This window comes from Actinia tenebrosa, unplaced genomic scaffold (assembly GCF_029948245.1).
Source record: "Actinia tenebrosa isolate PJP-AT-01 unplaced genomic scaffold, QUT_ActTen_1.0 PGA_scaffold14__42_contigs__length_11649687, whole genome shotgun sequence".
NCBI classification, from domain to species: domain Eukaryota; kingdom Metazoa; phylum Cnidaria; class Anthozoa; order Actiniaria; family Actiniidae; genus Actinia; species Actinia tenebrosa.
The window spans coordinates 5,794,826-5,815,478 of NW_028292574.1; the positions used below are offsets into that span (position 1 = coordinate 5,794,826).

The 20,653-nt window shown below is 43.5% G+C and overlaps 1 protein-coding gene across 1 annotated transcript in view; it reads left to right on the forward strand.

The window, feature by feature from the left end:
- The first annotated feature begins 1,776 nt into the window (after window positions 1-1,776).
- Window positions 1,777-20,653, forward strand: part of LOC116291621 (uncharacterized) — a 29,312-nt gene continuing 10,435 nt past the window's right edge. Inside the window, exon 1 of the mRNA XM_089029778.1 lies at window positions 1,777-1,817. The gene's annotated coding sequence lies outside the window, so the exon portion shown is untranslated. The remainder of the gene's footprint in view (window positions 1,818-20,653) is intronic.

The window sequence follows — 20,653 nt, forward strand, 5'->3', positions numbered from 1 at the left end:
ATCCAAGATGGCGGCTTTGTGGTCACGTGACCTGGTTTCCATGGTAACAGATATGCGGTAATTGCTTGCCTTGAAGAATTACTACTACGAGCCAAATTGGGGAAAGATTCATAGTAAACTGTCAAAGATATGAATAAATAACTGATTTTCCATCACTTCCTCAAAAGAGCCATGCCTTAATGGTGCTGAGTACGTGTGGACGGGGCCTTAGATAATTTGGACACTGATACCAGGCTAACCCTGAGCAAGTGAGTCTGTAATCAAGGAACACAGCGGAATTTTACGAATTCTACTATCAATTAATTATTATTAATTAATGATTAATCCTCACGTCTTCAGTCATTCGTTCAAGTGTGACGACGAAGACAAGTATTGATCTATGGCGACTAACTTATATGACATATATATTTATACTTTGTTTCAAGCAAACGACCTGATATGTAAAAATATGCTTCGTTTCAAGATGTAAAATTTCAGAACTACAAAATCATTTTTGTAATACAATTATGTATGAATTTGTTGGAATCAAAGTAAAGGGGTCAACAAACTAATTGCGCGTGTGCTAAATTCAAGTTATTTGTAGAGAGGCTGTGCTGCTCTTTCCCAGTCCTAGGCCGTCAAAACAAAAACTCCCTTCTCCTGAGCAGACCCTTTTAATTCCACATTTTTATTATATAGACCCTTTTAATCCCACAAATGTATTATTTTGAAATTTGCTTTTTAAACGATATCGAATACAACAATGAAATTATACGATGTCAGGCGTGCAAGTTTTGCATTTGGTCTTTATCAAACTCATGAATAACTCTTCTTCAGTCGTTTCATCTAAGGCTCGTAATTTATTTATTACGCATGTTCTTATTTGATATCCGAGCCCATCCCACACGGCGCACTGCCACATCTATCTAGAAATCACGACCGTGAAGAGTGTTGTAAATCTGATACAAAACTGGTCTATTGTTCATTTACATAAACTTTAAGTTGGATTTTCTTGGCCAAATTCACTTTAATTTTGAAAATTTTAGTGAAACACAAAGGAACTAACCTAGACGTTTGATAAGTCATATACAGTATTCGTGTCCGGCCACTCATACTGTATATATAAGCCTTTTCATAGTTTAAGAATCGATTCCACTGCGCATGCGATTTTATCCCGAATTTCTCACCTTCTTTTTTTTAATTAAGAACAAAAGAAGGTTTAGACAAAAGAAGGTGAGAAATTCGGGATAAAATCGCATGCGCAGTGGAATCGATTCTTAAACTATGAAAAGGCTTATTACATACAAGATGTAATTGCAGTGCTCGGGCTTCCTGTGGTAAAGCATTTGAATCCAACTTCCAACGTTGTCAAGACAAGACTGTTTTCAGTCATCGTTGCATTCTCTCTTCATTTTCCGATTAAAGCTGCACGAACGGCAAGAAAACTAAAATAAATACTTTTTGAATTTTTTTACAATTAATTGCCCGAAAGAATTGGCATAAAGACGGGTCAAATAATAAGAATCCAACGATATTTGTATAAAGTATTGTAATACAGAACAAGGTCAGGCCATAGTTTAGGCAGATTAAAATACGCAATTTAGCAATATACCACGGTAATATTGCTATCCAATCGAATAATTTCTTCAGAATTCATTTTATCTTAGTAATTTACTCTCATTTAAGTTACTTCAGTTTTGGGGGGTATTTTTTTACCATACTTTCGCTCGTAAATGTTTGTCGTAGGAGTCACGCAATCCTAGATAATTCTGTGTTTGTTGCATCCACTAAGCGTGACAGTGATTCATTTTACAGTCATGGAAGAGGGCAAGCATTCTGTAAGTACAACATCAGTGTTAATGTTGTGGTATAAGTAGCATTTCTGGTAAATGTTTTTCGGTTTTGCACTCCAACATCAGAAGTCTAAATGCCAACATTGACAATTTTATACATATGCTTTCGGAACTAAATCATAATTTTTCTGTTATTGGTCTTACTGAAACCAGACTTAAAAGCACACCTGGAATTCCATTTAATAACTTTATTAATGGTTATAAATTCTTTTCTCAGCCCACCTTATCTCATGCAGGTGGTGCAGCTTTCTATGTTTCTGACAAATTATCTTCTTCAGCAGCAGTAAGGGGGACTCGCGGTCAATGTCAAAGATTTACGGGTTTTACAGGCGGTTTAAGGAAGGCGCCGGCAGCGGGAATAAGCCGCGCGACAAGTCCTTACTGCTGCTGTGTTGGGAATCAAAGATAAGTGTTTATAAAAATGTACGATATATATACGATGCATGAATGTAAAAAGTTCACCAATGACTTCTGTATAATTTGCCTAAGATCCAAAGTTAACATACCTAAGCCCAAGGGTTTATGGTGTTGTGGTAAGCAAATGCAAATAGAAGACGACACGTCAGCACAGTGTTACGAGTGTGGTAAGAATATTCGTAATGCCGTACCAAATGCTACCAGAGAGCAGTATTACGCCAATGGAGGTCGTAAGAAAACGCCATATAAGAGAATAAAATACTTCAGGGACTGGATGAGTCATATCCAAGGTTTACATCCGATATATTTAAGCGACGAAGTAAAGAAGAAAATCATAGACCATTTAGAAGAGCCAACCCCACAAAGCCTACGGAAAGCGTTGAAAAAATTAAAGCTAGGGAAATATTACAAAGCTATTCCCTATCTTTTGTCTGAAATTACCGGTAAGTCTATTCCTGAGGTTTCTGATATGACAAAAGCCGAGTGGATGTTTTGTCGGCTGAATAAGGATATTCCTTATTATCCTGACGTAATTTACGAAATATTTTACAAAATAGACCCCAACCACCCCCTGTTAGGATGGATTCCGAGGCGACAATAACATATTACGCGTAATTCATACGATGAATTTATATTACGCGTAATAATTTGCCAAATAAGGTTATGCAAATAATTCATATTACGCGTAATAATTCGCCAAATAATTCATATTACGCGTAATAATTCGCCAAATAATTCATATTACGCGTAATAATTCACTGAATTTATATTACGCGTAATAATTCACTGAATTTATATTACGCGTAATAATTCACTGAATTTATATTACGCGTAATTTCTAGACTGACGTTCGATATGTAAATAGAATCCCGTCACGCTCTTTTCAAAGCAGATGTTTACTGAGCAAGCTTTCTTTGAAGCTCTTCTTTCGCTTCTTGGTAGATCTTTTTGCGAGATTCCTCGGAAAGATCTTTTACGACTGTTTTTTTGTTCCTTATGTCCGACTTTAATTTCTCGTATTTGTCTTCTTCGGTCAGAATAAGCGAGAATTCTACGTCGTCTATCTTTCTGTCACGCAAAGCCTTTGAGACAAGATCGGTAATAGTATTTACTTTAGCCCTAGATAGAGCTATTGTCGTGTCATGCTTGGATATTTTCGTGGATAGCTTTTTCATAATACCCGTAGCAACAGCAGAAATAATACCACAGGTTGCCCCAACGCCGGCCAAAGGAACTCCAACGATTATTCCCGGCCCAGTAAGCGAAGTAGCAACGCCAGAGCCCGTTAACACAACAGATATGGATCCTGAAGTTATCGCAATCTTATGTAGCGTAGTCCGGGCTCTAACGTATTTCTTCCTAACTTTTTCATAGTGTTTTGTCTGCCCTTCCAAGTAAGCCAGGATTAAGTTCGCTTTATTCAGACGAAAGTTTTCGGCGTTTAGTTCGTTAGGTGTAGTATAGGGAACATCTGGGTACAACTTAGGTGCTGATGGTATAACATCCATTATATATACTAATGTACGACGCTTTTGGGAATGATATTGAGGAGCAGCCACATCACGACAACCGGGATTACTGGAACTGGAGGGCCTTTAGGAAGATGTTTCCGCATGCAGACCCTAGTAAGTTCGAAAGAAGACCCGATGGGATTTACTATAACGGCTCTAGGATGTACAGCAATGAGGATTTGAAACATTCAAAGCTGGAGCAAGTAGGTGATCAGGTGCAGCGATTGACGATTGTACACCCCGTTCATAAAGAAAGGCCACCAAACCCCGAGCATAAAGCACCTAATTTTCCTAGAAACTTATTGTTAACCACGGAAGATTACCCATTTTACGATGCTGAAGGTGGTGTAAACAACTTCGAAAAGCTGGTAACGCACCTGAAGATTTCAGTGGGTAAACAATCATTTAACGTAATACTAAGAAGTATCTATAAGAATACGATGTTGAAGCATACGTCGGGTAAAGAGGCCAGGGAATGGTTAGCAGGGCCCAATATGCGGTATTGGCCGCAGCAGTTAGACTTTGCTATTTGGGCTGCCACTAAAGGTTGTGGTGTTGCCGCGGACATGTTTCACATTCCAATTATGCAGTTTCACGTTGCCTTTACGGTAAGGAGGTTGTTGAAGGAGCTTAACGCATCCCTACCAGGAGATGGAGCATTTAATCCAATGAATAACCGATATGACGCCGCAGCCCTGGAAAGGTTAATTAATGAGTTCAAACCACAGCAAGAAGACTTTCGTTATAAGGAGGGTAAGACGCATGGGCTGGGTATAGTTTACGTTTGGGGTGCCAATGGTGAGAAGCCGGCTGACTACGGACATCAGGAATACCCAAGTAATGAGTTAGAGTTCAGTGATATGGGTGGTAATAAGGGTAATAATTCATTAATTACCAGGATTCAAACGAACTACCCCGGCACTTGGGATCCATTTGTGTTAATGAAAGGAAAAGGTTTAAGGAACCTAGCCAGGATTAACCGTAGCATTGAAGCATTCGTGTACTGCATCCTGGGAGCGCAGGTAAATACCCGCAACCCCATTGTTGGATCCCAAGGCGCTTCACAGGAAACGCAACAAGAATTCCTAACTTTATTTGAGTCTGCAATAATAGAAAATGACATATCTAAATCGGTGCAGAGATATCAATTGGCGGTGCAGCAGTCTAAAGTGCGACTGGATTACGCTTTGTCGCCTGGTTGTTGGTTGATGCCAAGTAATTTGGTTATTAACACCAATTCCGTTGTGGGTTATAACAACAAGCTGCAGCGAGCTACTAAGGATATGAAGTTTGGGGTGAATGACGTGAACTCTGACATGACCAAGGGCATTACTCACTTCGTAGAGAAACCAAAAAAAGAGGTAGAAAAACCATCGAAGAAGGCGCATGTAGGAAAACCCGAACCAAAGAAACCAGTAAAGAAGGTTACCGAGGAATATGACCATAACTTACTAAAGGTCGGCTTAACCGCTGCAAGCATTGGTCTGAGCTATTATATATGGCGATGAACAACCCCTACGTAGCTGGAGTAGATTGTGTTTATACGACTTACACAGGCGAGAAAAAATACACCCAGGCATCTTGGGTTGATGTCACGGGCATGTCCGTGAATTTGAACTACTCAGGAAAGAAGTTAATCCTTTGTAGTATTTGCATTGGCACGAGCAGCCATGCCAACGTGGGCTTTAGGTTCCTGGATGAGAATGGCATACTGCAGCCTATGCGCGCGAAGACGAGCAACAGGGAGCCTGTACATTTTTCCGTAGAGCCCAACCCAGCCAGCGAGGAAAATCTATCGGTTTGGACTTTTCACATGGTCGCCGATTGCCATGGGAAGGTAAAGCTGCAAATACGCGTAGACGATTCTGGGAGCGTTTGCGTGAATGGCATAGAAAATCAAAGAGACACGGCTTATAACCACAAGACCATTAGCACTTTTACGGTGCTTAGTCTCTAGAAGCAAACTATGTTTGCTGAAATATATGAACCCACATGTAAAGGAAGATTGGTTTCTTTATTACTTAGAGGAGAAGGAGTACGTAAATGATGAATGGTTTGACACTGATCTTTGGGTGAAGGTTGGAGGCGTGGGATTACTTGTGTGTACTATTAGCCTTAATACGGGGTATTCGTGCAATGCTGGGTTTAGGATCGTTGATGAGAATGACCATCCATTACTGCCTTACAGAAAAAAAATTAACAATAGGAACCCAGTTCATTTTTCCTCTGAGCCCCCTCCAGTAAGCGGAGAAGATCAAAGGCCGGCGACTTTTCATATGATAGCCAATTGCCAATATGCAAAGCTGCAAATTCGTCCCAGCGATGGAGGTAAGACCATAGCAACTCGTGGTCGCATAGGAATAAATACTGTGGGGCCTTCTCCACCGGATGCTATTTGGAATCATAAGCCCATTAGCACCATGACCGCCATACCACTAGTTCCGCATTATCAAGGCGGTGCGAATACTATCTTTACTTATCCCCAGTCGAGGACGCCTCGGACACCCGACGACGATAAGCCCGACATAACATACAAGGATAAGATTAACCCTTCATCTTCTTCAGGAGTACCACTCCAATAGCTACGACTAATATCCAAATGTTATTCCCCACAAACTTTAGCAGTTCTCCGCCGGCCCTAAGTGCCAAGGAAACAACCGAACCCAGCAGCCCAGGAAGACCGGCTGCCATCTTTTTTCCCAAGTCCGTCAGCCCATTACCTAATTTCTTTACGCCCGCGCCCGTAGCCTTAAGCGTGGATAGGATGACTCCTACTACGCTCGAAATAGCAACCGCAAATGCCAGCGGAATACCATACTTCACCAGAGCTCTTTTTACCTTTTCCTTGTTGGTAAGCCCCAGCTCTTTTTCCAGGTTTTCCTTTTGCGCTCGCAATTCCGCAACTCTCTCCTGAAGGGTTTCTGATTCCCTTTGGGCAGCCTCCCTTTCTTCTTCGGTACGAGTTAGGTCCGCAATTATTTCCTGCTTTTCGGATATGTTTTTTTCCAGGTCTTCGATGGCCTGAGTTTTTTGCTGGATTTGCTCTTCTTTAATGTTGATTTCAGCAACTAACTGCCGCCGCTCCACCAAAGAACCCTCTATGGTGGTTTGTAATTTCCTAACTTCCTCCTGACTCATGTTTAGGTCCTGCAGAGCAAGGCGAAAAGCCTGTCGAGCTGTATCCCTTTCATCTAAAGCCTTTTCGGCTTCTCGTTTAATTTGCAGTATGCTTTCGTCTTTACTTTGACCCAGCCGCAACAATTGTTTTTTATAGCTTGACTCCCTTTCCTTTAGCGTTTTTTCTAACGCCGCCGTCGGAGCAATGTGATTTCTTAGCCTCCTCCAACTCCCTTTCTGCTTTATCCCGATCACGTAAAGCCTGATCTAAGTGTTTCGTCATTTCTTCCATTCTTACGTCTCGTTGACTAAACTTCTTCTCAGCATTAGCAAGTAGTCGACTTTGCTTTTCGTACGCCGCCTCTTTTTCTTCCAGCGCCTTTTGCAGTTCGATAGCGCGCCTTTCTAGCGCAACCTTTTCATTCAGGGTTTGCAACCTTTCTAACATGCTTCTAGTAGCACGCTGAAAGCCTCTTAATCTTGAGACGTCGCCCCTAACGTTGCCCTCCTCATCAAAGAGGGGTTGCGGTTTTGTCCAGCGGTCTTTGTCGGGAAATCTTAAGTCTTGGACGCTTATGAGGACTTTGTTTCCCTTTTCCGTAAGCTTTACGTCGTCAGCATCAAAGTTGTCGTAGCGCTGCGTTAGCTCTTGCATTGCCCACTCTACGGTTTCCCGCGCGGCTGCTTCGTCTGTGTTTTGAAGTTCCAAGTACTCGGGGACGGGGCTGCCGCGGTTCCTTGATTGCCACATGCGATTCAAGGCTGCCTTGAAGCTTTTCCACCTATTGCCATACTTGCTTATCAAGGCCATGTCGTAAAGCAAAGGCTTTGCCCCCGCGTTTTTAGTCCATTCATCAAATTCTTCATCGTTAATATCGACTTGGCCTTCTTCGGTAAGGGGGTCAAAATCCGTTCCTTCTACTTCCATTATATATGATAAGCTCAAAGTTAAATCCCAACGTATTACCTAAGCAGGTTGGCGGGCTGAAAGCGGAACGCACCTTTCACCGGGTCACATTCACACCTTCTAGCGCAAAGCCAGGGGAAACCCTGTACGTAGGCGTGCCCCGCCTAACGGATAACCTAGTCTTAGTTCCTGGCACCTTGGCTTTGAGGTTTGACCTAGCGGTACAGTCAAGCCCCACAGATGAAAGGATTATCGTTAACAACGTTGGTCGCAACATTGTTTCTAAGATGCGCGTAAAGTTCGCCGGGGAATCCTTGCTGGACTTAAATAGGTACGATCTGTATACCACGTACAAAGACTTATGGTTGACAGCCTTTGACCGCGCGCAAAGGATAGAACAAGGAATTGGTAGTGTCATTCTACGTAAGGTTCGCACACCTACGAAAACGCAACCTACTGACGGCAGCGGAGAAACCGCAGTGGCAGACGCAAAGCGAATAAAGACCGCCTATGGTAGTAAGTATGTCATACCACTGGACTTTGAAGTGATTACGAATCACGGTGTGTATTACCCAAGACAGTTATCCGAACTGCAGTTTGAAGTAACTTTAGCAGATGCTAATAACATCATTGGTGGGCTAAGCAGTGCACTTACCACGACAACCCCATACTCTATCACTAATCTAGAATTACAGTACGAAACGGTGTACAGCGAAGAGCTGGCCCGTAGCGCCGGTATGGAATATAGCGCCGGAAAGGCATTCTTATACGACCACGTAGTGATGTATAAGACGTTCAGCTTCCTGGATAAGACGGATGAGGTTATCAACCAAAGCATTAACCTCCCGCGAAGAAGTCTCACGGGGTTAATGCTGGTGTTTGCCAAACCCTACGAAGCCGGTAAGCGCGACTCCGAGGCCTTTCACAACCCCAACATTACTAACGTGGGGGTCAACATAAACGGCGTTCCAAACAAGGTCTACTCCCAGGGGATAAAGCCCGCAGACGTGTACAGAGAGGCCATGCGCAAGTTTGGCGACCAAATTAGCCCTGAGGAATTCTTTAAGGACAAATATGCGCTGTGGATTGACATGCGCACCATTAACGACGAAGACCTACATGGCCAGGGTTTACGTCTAGTAAATACGCAGGACGGCATAACATTGGAGATCAAACGCACCAAGAATGCCTCCGCGGGCGACGGTGATAAAATAAACTGCTACGTCTTCGTCGTGTCTGACGCGCAACTGAGCGTAGAAATGAACCAATTGAAAAGCGTTGCCTACTAGGACGGCTGAGGAATGAAGTCGTCAATGTTAAAATATTTCTTGAATATACAATGCTTCGCGTATTTGAAAGCAACGGTACGAAACTGCAAGTCGTGCAAGGCGATAAATTGTACTTCAAAGCAAAGGAAGTAGCGGCCGCATTGGGCTACGAACGCCCAAAAGATGCAATTAAGGTGCACGTTCGCGATAAATACAAGGTAAGGCTTAGCGAACTTAGAATGGAGGTGAATCGCCTCCCTTCCAATTCACACCCACATTCCCTGTATGTGAACGAATCCGGATTGTATCAGTTGATATTCTCCTCGAAGATGGCAAAGGCAGAAGAATTCCAAGATTGGGTCCTCGAAGAAGTCCTACCCGCGTTGAGAAAGACGGGTAAATATGCGATGAACAAGCGCTTCGACGGCCCAAACAAGTTAGTATTTAAGATCGAAAATGAAGCCGACCTACACGCGAAGGTAGTCGACTACATACGTAGGTTTTACCCTGAATTCATCATAGCGCCGGGTCTTGGCGAACTTCAAGATTCAGACAGCAAGCGAATAACCTGCTGGCGAAAAGGCTACCAAGCCGGCCAGCCAGACCTTTTAATCCTTAACGCCCACAAGAAATACCGCGGGTTGTGTATTGAGTTGAAAACCCCAAAAGGAAACGGCGTCTTATCCGCGAAGCAATCCAAAAAAATTGCGCAGCTTGATGTAAATGGTTACCTAACGATGGTTAGCAACGATTACGACGTCATCTGTCGTGCCCTCATGGATTATGCGGACGGCATTCGTATTCCCTGTAAGGGCTGTGTAAAGCGGTTCAAATCCTACGACACTTTGAAAACGCACCTAAAAATATTCCATAGGTATAATGAAGCTCAGCTTGACTCACTGGCGTGATCTTGTCCACGGTAAAGCATACGAAATAAAAAATTACGTCGTCTTCGAAGACATCGACCGTTTACGGTTAGTCCTCAAAGACTTAGAAGGCAAGGAATATTCCCTTTGGGCGCCGGATTGCGTGCGGTACGTAATTCAGGGTGAGGAATTCACCCACTTACGCAGCTATGGTAAGGTAAATGGCCGATGGAAGTTTGACATTGAAAGAAGAGTCACTCCATCTCCTCTTTGTAGTTAAGCGCCCGCTGCGCTTTAGGATCCGCGGAGCACCAATGCCCCACAAAGGATCCTTCGGAGAATACCCTGTCGCAATGAAGGCAGGTGTATTTTTTACGCGGCGGCTTACGAGGGGTAATGCAGTCGGCAGGTAGTTCGCAAGTAATACAGTCCATATATTGAAAGGGTAATTAGAATGCCTCCCAGAAAGGCAGCTGCGTAGGCTAGCATATACCTTTAAAAGGGGTTCTTATCTTTATTTATTATTATTAGATTATGCAAGCGCCCTTAAAAGGGGTCTTTATTTTTATTTATTATTATTAAATATCCTTAATTCATTATTATCGAATATTCTTAATAATAATAAATAAAAATAAGAATGGGATTTGAGACTCTTTGCACAAACCCTACTTTACTATCTTAGGTCCTTTCTAACTTCTACGGGCTTTCCTTGCCGCCTCATTGCCGGCATGCCAGGCCTCAAAGCGATCTAAGTACTCCTTAAAGCCGCCTTGGCCGTCGTAGAGGCACTGCCAAACATGTTGGTCACTTCTTTGACAGCCGCAGCGCTCACAAGTTGCCTCCCAATGTTCTCTATCCTCCCACCTTACGCCTTCGACGCAGTCAAACTCCGCAAAGCGCTGGTCAATTTCCTTCTTCCGGCGCGTTAACTTCCTTTGGGTTTCCTTTGGGCAACATCGTGCAGCAACGTCGCCGTGTTCCTCACAGGCTACGCTCAGTAGGTCGTAATTGCCGCGGCACCGATGTCGGTGCCATTCATCGTTGTTGTCCTCCTCGCATCGCTCACATACGTTCTTTAGGCAAACGCGGTTTTCTACGTGATAATCCAACATTTGCGCGCTGCTAAAGAGTCGATTACACTCCTTACAACGCCTTTCGCGTGCCTTCTTAGCGCATACCTTCTTTTCCAGGTGGTATTTTAACATTTGCTTGCTGCTGAACTCCTTGTTACACCGCTCACACTCCATATATAATAAGGATTTAATAACCCTTATATGGGATACCGCATAAAGTCCTTAATGGACTCTTTTGCCCCGGATACTATTTCAAAGAGTGTCTCAGAATGTTGACGTTTAGGTTAAATCTTTGTTAAGGATGCCTGGAAACTATTTCAAAGAGTGCCTTAGAATGTTGACAATAAGGTTAAATCTTTGTTAAGTATATGTGGAAAGCCCGTAAGGATTAGTAGGCGGCTTAAAATAGTAAAGTAGGGTTCGTGCAAAGAGTCTCAAATCCCATTCTTATTTTTATTTATTATTATTAAGAATAATTAAGGATATTTAATAATAATAAATAAAAATAAGAACCCCTTTGAAGGGCACGTCTTAACAAAGATTTAACCTAAGCGTCAACATTCTGAGGCATTTTTTGGAATAGTTTCCACATATACTTAACAAAGATTTAACCTTATTGTCAACATTCTGAGACACTCTTTGAAATAGTTTCCAGGCATCCTTAACAAAGATTTAACCTTATTGTTAACATTCTACAGGGGATATCGCATGAAGTCCTTAACGGACTCCTTAGCCCACGTTGCCATCGTTATCAGCGCGCCAAACCGTTCTGCACGCTTCAGACCGCACATTTCATCGTACAACTCCTGCACGCGCTCTTTTAACCGGTCTATCTCCTCCCTTTGCATTTCTATGGTGTCTCTTTTATCCTTTGCGTCGGCGACAATTCTTTGCACTGCGTCCACTGGGTCCATCGTATATATAATGGATCCGAACCATATTCCCTGCAATGCTCTGATAGTAGGACCCACCGGCTGCGGAAAGACCCAGTTCGTGGTAGAGCAGCTATTAGGACCCTTTAGATACCGCTTCGACTACATCGTGCTGCTCTGCCCCACCTACGTGAATAACCGCACCTGGACGGGCATAGGAGTGAAAGACGACGACTTCTTTGTGGACATACTGGATCCTAACGAGTTATCCGGCCATCTTAAGTTTTGGCACAAGCAATTCCCTAAAGATACACAGACTTTACTCATATTGGATGACATCGCCTGCGGGGACGACGTAAAAAGACGCACCTCCGAGCTCGTTAAGCTCGCCTTTAGCGGCAGACACGACAATATCAGCGTTTGGTTGCTTTCCCAGCAGCTTACCAGTGTCTCTAAGCCCTTCAGGGAAAACATAGGTTCACTTGTCGTATTTTATACTCCGAGCAAGTCTGACCTGGAAACCATCTTAAGCGACTACGGCGGTGAGATATCCAAGGAACAGTTACACGAATACATGCGGCATTTAAAAACGCACCAACATTCCAAGATGATCTTCTCTTTGAGGTTTCCCTACACGGTTGGAATCTATGATTCCTAATGTATATGGACATTGAGCAGCTCTTAGATGAAGTCCCCGCGCAGTTAGACGAAAGTAACCTTAAGGAACAACTCAACATCCTTGTGTCTTCGGGGAAGTGTAAAGAAATGATAGGCAAGGAACTTACCCATGAACAGGTTAATAAGTTGTCAGAAGATGAAGTCAAGAAGTTCCATAAGAGGTACGAGGCTGCCCTTGCAAGTAAGACCACGGACGCCGTAGCAGACTCAGCCATTAAGCTGGCCACCAAGCTTCTCGGACTTGCACTGCCCATAGACGACGTGGAGCAACTGCGGAAGGACATAAGCGAGGACTATGTCATCGCCCAAGAACTTAAGATAACCTGCGGCTGGTTGTCTTTGAAGTGCGGTAAGTTAATGGCAGTCGCCTCTGCGGCTTTGCACGTGGCTCAGCACGTTGACTTGAAGGAGGTACTGGTGTCTTGGAAGGACTTCAAGAAGGACAGAGAAGTCGAAAAGGTCTTCCAGGCAGCACTTGCTGAGGTACCTGATCAAGTCGCCTCAAGTACTTAGTCAAGTCGTTGTCAAGTCGCCTCAAGTACTTAGTCAAGTCGTTGTCAAGTCACCTCAAGTACTTAGTCAAGTCGTTGTCAAGTCACCTCAAGTACTTAGTCAAGTCGTTGTCAAGTCACCTCAAGTACTTAGTCAAGTCGTTGTCAAGTCGTCCGTAAGTCATTGTCAAGTCGTCATCAAGTTACTTGTCAAGTCCTTCAAGTCCCTTAATATAAGATGAGTGGCACCGAAGAACAACCACCCGTAGAAGATACCAAGATTACCAAGGCTAAATCTCCAGGCAGAGTCGCTGCCGGAAAGAAGCTCGCGGAGATGAATAAAAAGAACAAGGCAAAAAAGGAGGAAAAGGTGGAGGAAAAAGAAGAGGAATCCTTTATTAATACTGGGTACGTCATCGGCGCGTTAGGAGTCATCATAGCTGCAGGCAGCCTCTACTTACAATGGCGGGCAACGAAGCCAAAAGTAGAACCCGTGCATGTGCCGCCAACATATCACGCACCCGTGCAGGAGCCCCCTAAGAGAAGTAAGATCCCCGAAATGGAATAACCTTCTCGCTTTGTAATATAATGTCGACCGCGTTGTTGAAAACTGTTGAAGAAGCAGCTATCATTACTTCCATCGTTGCGGGTATTGGTTGGGTAGGTAAGAAAGTGCTCAAAGAAGACTTTACTGAAGACCCAAGCAAGAGCTTCGCTAATTTTGCTAAGATGACCGCTGCCGTGGGTGGGGCTATCATGGTAAAGGATTACCTACGAAAGGAAAAGTACCTACCTAACATATAATGGTTAGCTTAGTCGCAGGCGGAGTTATTGCAGCCTTAGCATTCACTGGAGCTAATTATGGTGGTCAATATTTGGATAGATTAGTTAGAGGTGATCGCAGCGGAGATTTGGCCGCCGAAAGGAAGAGACACGACTTAGCGCTGGAGAAATATCAGCGAGACGTGGCGGCTTGGAATGAAAAAAGACAAGCTTACAGGGATTGGTTGGACAAGAACTACCAAGACCAAATGCAGGCGGATAAGAACTTCGAAAATACAGACTACGCCTTTAAGCTCTATGCGCAAGCACACCCCGCGGCATTAACGGGGTTAAAAAGGCCTCAGTTTAAGAATTACTATCAGCCTTCTAAGAAACAAAAAGACAATGAGTTGGTCTTCGTAGGAGTCGCAGGGCTGGCCGGAGGCGTAGCTTTGGCGTATTTAGTCTAAGCTGCGCTTAGCCTCTAGTGGCGCCTTTGGCGCCTAGAATATAATGATCGTCTTTTTGGAAAGCGACAAGAATGACTTTACCACTTATTTAAATCCCCCCATTAAAGCCCATAAGGTTCGGCTCATAAGTTGCTCTTTGTACAATTCTTGGTATAACCTGATTAGGGGCATAGTCACTGAGCATACAGGAGGATCTAACTATCAAGCCGTATTGCTACCCGATGGACATTATACGCCAATCACACTGGCCAAGGAATTAGCAAAACACGGTTATACTCTCGCCATAGGATTGCCGCACGAAATGACCCTCAAACATAATATGTCAAATTATTCAATGACTTTTGGAAAGTCTGACCCATTGGGATCTTTATTATGTGCCTCAGGCAAGACAATTACCAACACAGCCATACCTGTGAAATGGAAAGTCGCATCCTCTTACGAAGTCTATTGCGATTTAGTCCATAGTTACAACAATGGAGAAAAGTCTTCTCTTATGTCCAAGTTTCTACCCAAAGGTAATCCATTTGACCTGGTAGAATACACTCCCATTTCTTTGAGCTATGACTTGTCTAATTTGGTAGAAAGCATAAACATCACCATTAAGGTGGACGGAAAGACGGTGGATTTTAACGGACGCAAGATCAATCTTGTCCTATCCTTCGCTTGAATCAAATTTATATAATGGGCCGCGTAGAGGACAAACTCAAAAGGATTTACTATGGACCTGAAGGCTATTGGAGAGGAGCGTCGGCCATCAAGAAACTCGCGACCGCGGCCAGGGTATCAGAAGAAACGGCTAAGAACTGGCTAAGAAAACAAACCCTCTGGCAGGTTTATCTTCCCGTGCCTAAGTACATTCCCAGGCCCAGCTTCACCGTAAATGCCCCTAATGAAGTTCATCAGGCGGATTTGCTTTTCTTGCCGCACGACAAGGTGAGAAAAAAGACCTATAGGTACGCTTTGACCGTAGTTGATATCGCAAGCAGATACAAGGACGCCGAACCCATAACCAGCAAGGATTCTGGGGAAGTCGCAGAAGCCCTAGGTAGGATTTATAAGCGCGTCTTGAAATGGCCTAAGCTGCTGCAAGTGGATGCGGGGACAGAGTTCATGGGCGTGGTTACTAAGACCCTGAAAGACCACAGCACTAAGATTAGAAGAGCTGAAGCTGAGTACCACAGGGGTCAGAGTATCGTCGAAAGATTCAATAAGACCCTGGCTGAGCGTCTCTTTGGATACCAATATTGGAAAGAGCTGGAAGATCCCTCCAAACGCAACAGGGAATGGACACAGCGGCTCCCCCAGGTCGTCGCGGCTTTGAACAACGAGGCGGCCAGGGCTACGGGAATAAAACCCAAGGATGCCATAAAAAAGAAACACGTGGAACACAAGTCCTACGTCAGAAGTTCGAGGGCGGTCGGACTGAAGGAAAAAAAGCTACCCCGCGACATAGTGGTCAGATACCTCTATCAGCCGGGGGAACTCGAAGGTGGCAGTAAGAGAGCCACGGATCCTAACTGGTCTTTGGAAACGTATGAGATTTCGAAGTCCGTCACCAAGGAAGGGCAACCCGTGTTGTATTACCTAAATGGCCCAAGTCGCGGATTTGTCATGGAAGAGCTGCTCATAGTCCCCAAAGACTCAGAGTAGCGCAGCACCACGCGCCCGATTGCACTCTAGGCATGTCAGTCTTACATTGCCTCTACAATGGCCGCGTTTATTATTTATGCGATCCACGGAGAACTGCTGATCGTCATTTGGGTCAAACCTCCATAGTAGAGGTATGTTACATTTGGCACACCTTGCCCCTTTCTTATAGACGTCGTCCGCGCATAGGTCGAACGTCATATTTTTTTCTTCGTCGTGTCTTTTGTAGCGAAGGAGTTTTTTAGCAATGTTCTCTTCGGCTATTTTTTCCGGTGTCTTATCGTAACGCATTTGCGGCCCCCAGGCTCTTTTTAACTGTTTGGCATATTCTACGCGGCTTACGGCGGTGTATATCAAATTACTCCAACACAGCCGCTGGTCTATGATCCATAAGGTCTCTTTTATGGTAAGCCCTTGCGCGCTGTGGACTGTCATGCAATAGCCCAAGCGCCAGTCTGGATGGGAGGTTATTCTTTCCACCTTTTCTATGGGCACCCACGCTTTATCATGCGTTACAGCGTTCTGCAGTTGAACGTCGGTACCAGGTACCCAGACGTCTCTTTTTTGCATGCGGGTGTCGTGGGGTTTGTAGCAAACAGGCACCAAATGACTAGGAAAGCGCTCTCGGTGTATATTTAGCAAATCCTTTTGTATGCGCGACTGTGCTGCGCGCTTACTGCTCAGCACCAGATCCTTTGGATGCCACGTGTAAAGAAAGTCCTCGTAGGACTTCGCTCGTACACGTTTGCGCAGTGTCTTGCATTGCTCGGCGTCACTAAGGCCCCTTAATTCCGCTTTCAGGTTTCTTACTTGATCCTTGCTGCGGTAGTCGGCGTTAATTTCTTCAGAGTAGTCTACGAACCCCTTTAGCCATTCGTGGGGCATTTCTCCGGCTATTGGAGGAGGCTGGCAGGGATCTCCGGCGAATATTACTTGACATTTCCCACGAAGGAACTCTACGAATTCTTTGAGGATTTCCAAAGTTACGGTGCAAATCTCATCCCAAAGTATCACCGGAGGTATGTCGTGGATGGCTTCTGGTACCCACTTTTGGCCATTCCAACGAAAGAAGCTGTGGTACGTTTGAGCGTCGTGGCCCATTTCGCAGAGTTCTCTTTCCAAACGATGCGTTGGAGTTAGCACCTTTATCTTAGGAAAGAGTTCTAACACACGCGTCGTCTTACCGCTGCCTCCCGTACCGTAGAGGTAAGAGAAGCGTTGGTAAGAGATTGGGTCCGCAACTGAGGGCAGTGGCCCTTCCGTCGGCGCTACGGTGCCCTGGGTGTGCTCGCCGTGATATTCTACACGTGCCCTCCAAGACCTTATCTCCTCATCTTTGACGCGCCATTGGCCACTTTCTGCAAGTTCGTCTTCTGTATAGAATTCTTTCATCTTCTCTAAGACGTGCGGTTTCACGTATAAGGAATCCGTGGCTACGCGGGGGATATCTTCTTTGTCAAACCGCAGGAGCATTGCGAGAAGGTTAATGTGCGCATATGCGAGCATGCTGGCACGCAGATGGTAATACTGTGGTCGATGGTCTTGGCAGTAACATAAAGCATTCCATTTACGAGTCTGCTCACCTTCTACGAGGTAATCCCATTTCTCTACAGACACCATCGTTCCTTGATCGTGGGCACGTTTTATAAGGAAGCTTAACTCTCCTTCGTCCTGTTATTAAACGCCGTTGCATGTGCTTCTCGTCTTCTTTGGCGCCCTGGGTGAACTTTCCTATGACAATTCGGGCGGTTGGGTTGTGCTCTGGGAGCCACTTCGTGTAGGCGCTATGGCAAAGTATGGCTTCATGCGCTGTGTATTTTAAGAGTTCGCGCTCTTCAAAGAACTTTAACAATGGCACTGGTATCCATTCTTTCTCTTGTAGATGCTTCCCGTACCACGCGTAAATTATGGGATGTAAGTCTTTAGCCAACTTCCAAGACGTTAATCGTACGAATCCAGTTGCTGGGGCGTCGTAGTGACCGTCTAACGAAACGCGGAAGAATTGGGAGTCTGGATGTCCGTAACGGTCGTAATATTCCTTACAATCCCCTAGACCTTTAAAACTTGCAGGGTAACAGTGTTTCATATCCAGCGACACATACTCATCTTTGTCGTACTCCATGTTCCACAGACCACCGTGACCGTGTTCTACACAGGCTTTGGCTATGTCTCCGAACTCTTTTGGGGCAGGTTTCCATCCATTTCTTTTCTTTGCGGCTAAGAAGTCCAAGCTGCGACTGCTAAGGACCTCGTCAGAGAAGTCTTCCCCTAAGGTCTCACAGGCGCTTTGAATGCGCTGTTGTTCAATTTCGGGTCGATACAAAGTGCCGTCTTGCGTCATAAACTGACTTCCTTCTGAATCCATCAACCAAATGGAATTCTCATGGATTAACTCTGCCAATGGAGAATTCTTATAGACCTTCGTTTCCTTCTTTCTTGGGAATCGCAGTTCGCGCCAGGCGTGCCCATTGTGCTGGTAGATGACTATAGGCGCACCACGGCCCCCATATTTGTGTGTTCCGGAGTAAATAAAGCCGTCGGTGATATCTTTCACATGGATTCGCCTCTCCAGCGCCGTTTCTAACTTCTTGATGTTGTCTATCGACCCTCCGGTCCTATTAGTATTTTTTTCCCATTTCCTGATGGCTTCTCTTCTCTTTAAAGTCAGTTTACCGCCCCGAGAGGAGTCTTCAAAGAACTCTCTTACTAACTTCCCTACGCAATTACCGGGATGTCGCATCGGTTTCAACTTCTTAACGTCTGGCGTCTTTATCTTGTACGCACCGTAAATGACTACGGTAACAGGGTAAGCAACCTCGTAGAACAGCATGTCTATTCCTACCAATGCTCCCGGGCGTGTGTTTTCGTTTAAGACAAACAGGTCCTTCTTACCAGACGCCCTGATAGGATTGCGCCCCTTTTCTATCATCCACTCGCCGTCTAAATACTTTATGAACGTTAGCTCCAACCGGTAGTTACCTTCGGGTATTAAGTTAATTATTCTTTCAGCCCTTTCTTCTGTCATCGTCTCGTCCGTATCTCCCTCCATAAATGTTGTGAAGGCAAAGTCAGCATCCAGGCGATCCAACGCCTGAGTTCGCAGTCGGCGCACAGTTTTATTTCGAATGCTTGTGATGGTGTCCATCTATATGTAAAGGATATTTTAACCTCCGTTTGCGGTTCGACAACTAGCAGCAGTAAGGACTTATCGCGCGGCTTATTCCCGCTGCCGGCGCCTTCCTTAAACCGCCTGTAAAACCCGTAAATCTTTGACATTGACCGCGAGTCCCCCTTACTGCTGCTTCTTCCCTTAGAAGTGATCTTTCTTGCTCTATTAAATCTGAATTTGAGTCTCTATGGATTGAAGTAGAAAGTGATCTACATCATAATATTGTGTCTGGGGTTATCTATAGGCATCCTCATAGTAACTTTGATGTATTTTTTAATTATCTTGAAAGTTCACTTGATAAAATTAATAGAGAAAACAAATTTTGTGTAATCATGGGGGATTTTAACATTGATCTATTAAAATCCTCTTCCCATTCAGATACTGAAAATTACCTTAACACTCTTCAATCATATTCATTTAATCCTCATATACTTCAACCTACTCGCATTACCGATCATTCTGCTTCTCTAATAGATCATATATTCTTCAATTCATTAACTCACTATACTGTTAGTGGTAATATTGTTTATGATTTAACTGACCATCTTCCAAATTTTCTAATTATAAATAAATTATCAGCTCTTCCAAAAAATATTAAAATATCTAGAAGAGACTACTCTAAATTTAATGAAGCTGATTTATTAGATGAAATTAAGGCTATTGATTGGACTGAAGAATTTGAACATACTATTAATGCTTCTATGCTATTTGATATTCTTTATTCCAAACTGTCTAATGTAGTTAATAAGCATATTCCTATTAGGGAACTTAGTAAAAATGATGTAAGGCAATTATGTAAACCATGGATAACTAAAGGAATTAAAGTATCAATTAAAATTAAAAATAAACTGTATAAGAAATATATTAAAACCAAATCTTTGTATTATTTTGATAAATTCAAAATATACAGAAATAAGCTTAATCACCTTATGAAATTATCAAAAACTCGATATTATAATAACTATTTTATATCCAATAGAACTAATATTAAGAACGTTTGGAAAGGAATTAAAGATATTATTGGTTTTAAACATGGATTATCTAATCTGCCTTCTAAATTACTAACATCTAATAATGTTGAGTTAACTGATTGTAAGAGTATAGCAAATCATTTTAATGAATTTTTTACTAATATTGGTACTAATCTTGCTAGTTCAGTCCCAAAAAGCAATGTATCTCCATTGAGTTATTTGCCTCAAAAGTCACTTAACAGCATTTTTCTAACTCCTGTTACACTTAAAGAAATAGAGGATGAAATAGATAAACTGAACCCTTTAAAGAGCACTGGGCCCTTCAGTATACCTGTTGCAGTTTTAAAATCTATTAAACATCTTATCTCAAAACCTCTTAAACGTATTTTTGATAACTCTTTTTCTTCTGGAATTGTTCCTGAAAGTTTCAAATTAGCTAGGGTCATTCCTGTGTTTAAAAAGGGTTCTCAAGTCAATGTTAATAACTACCATCCTATTTCCCTTCTTTCAGTTTTCAATAGAATTCTTGAAAAACTTATGTTTGACAGACTTATTAACTTTGTCAATAAAGAAGCTGTTTTATCTCATAAGCAATTTGGTTT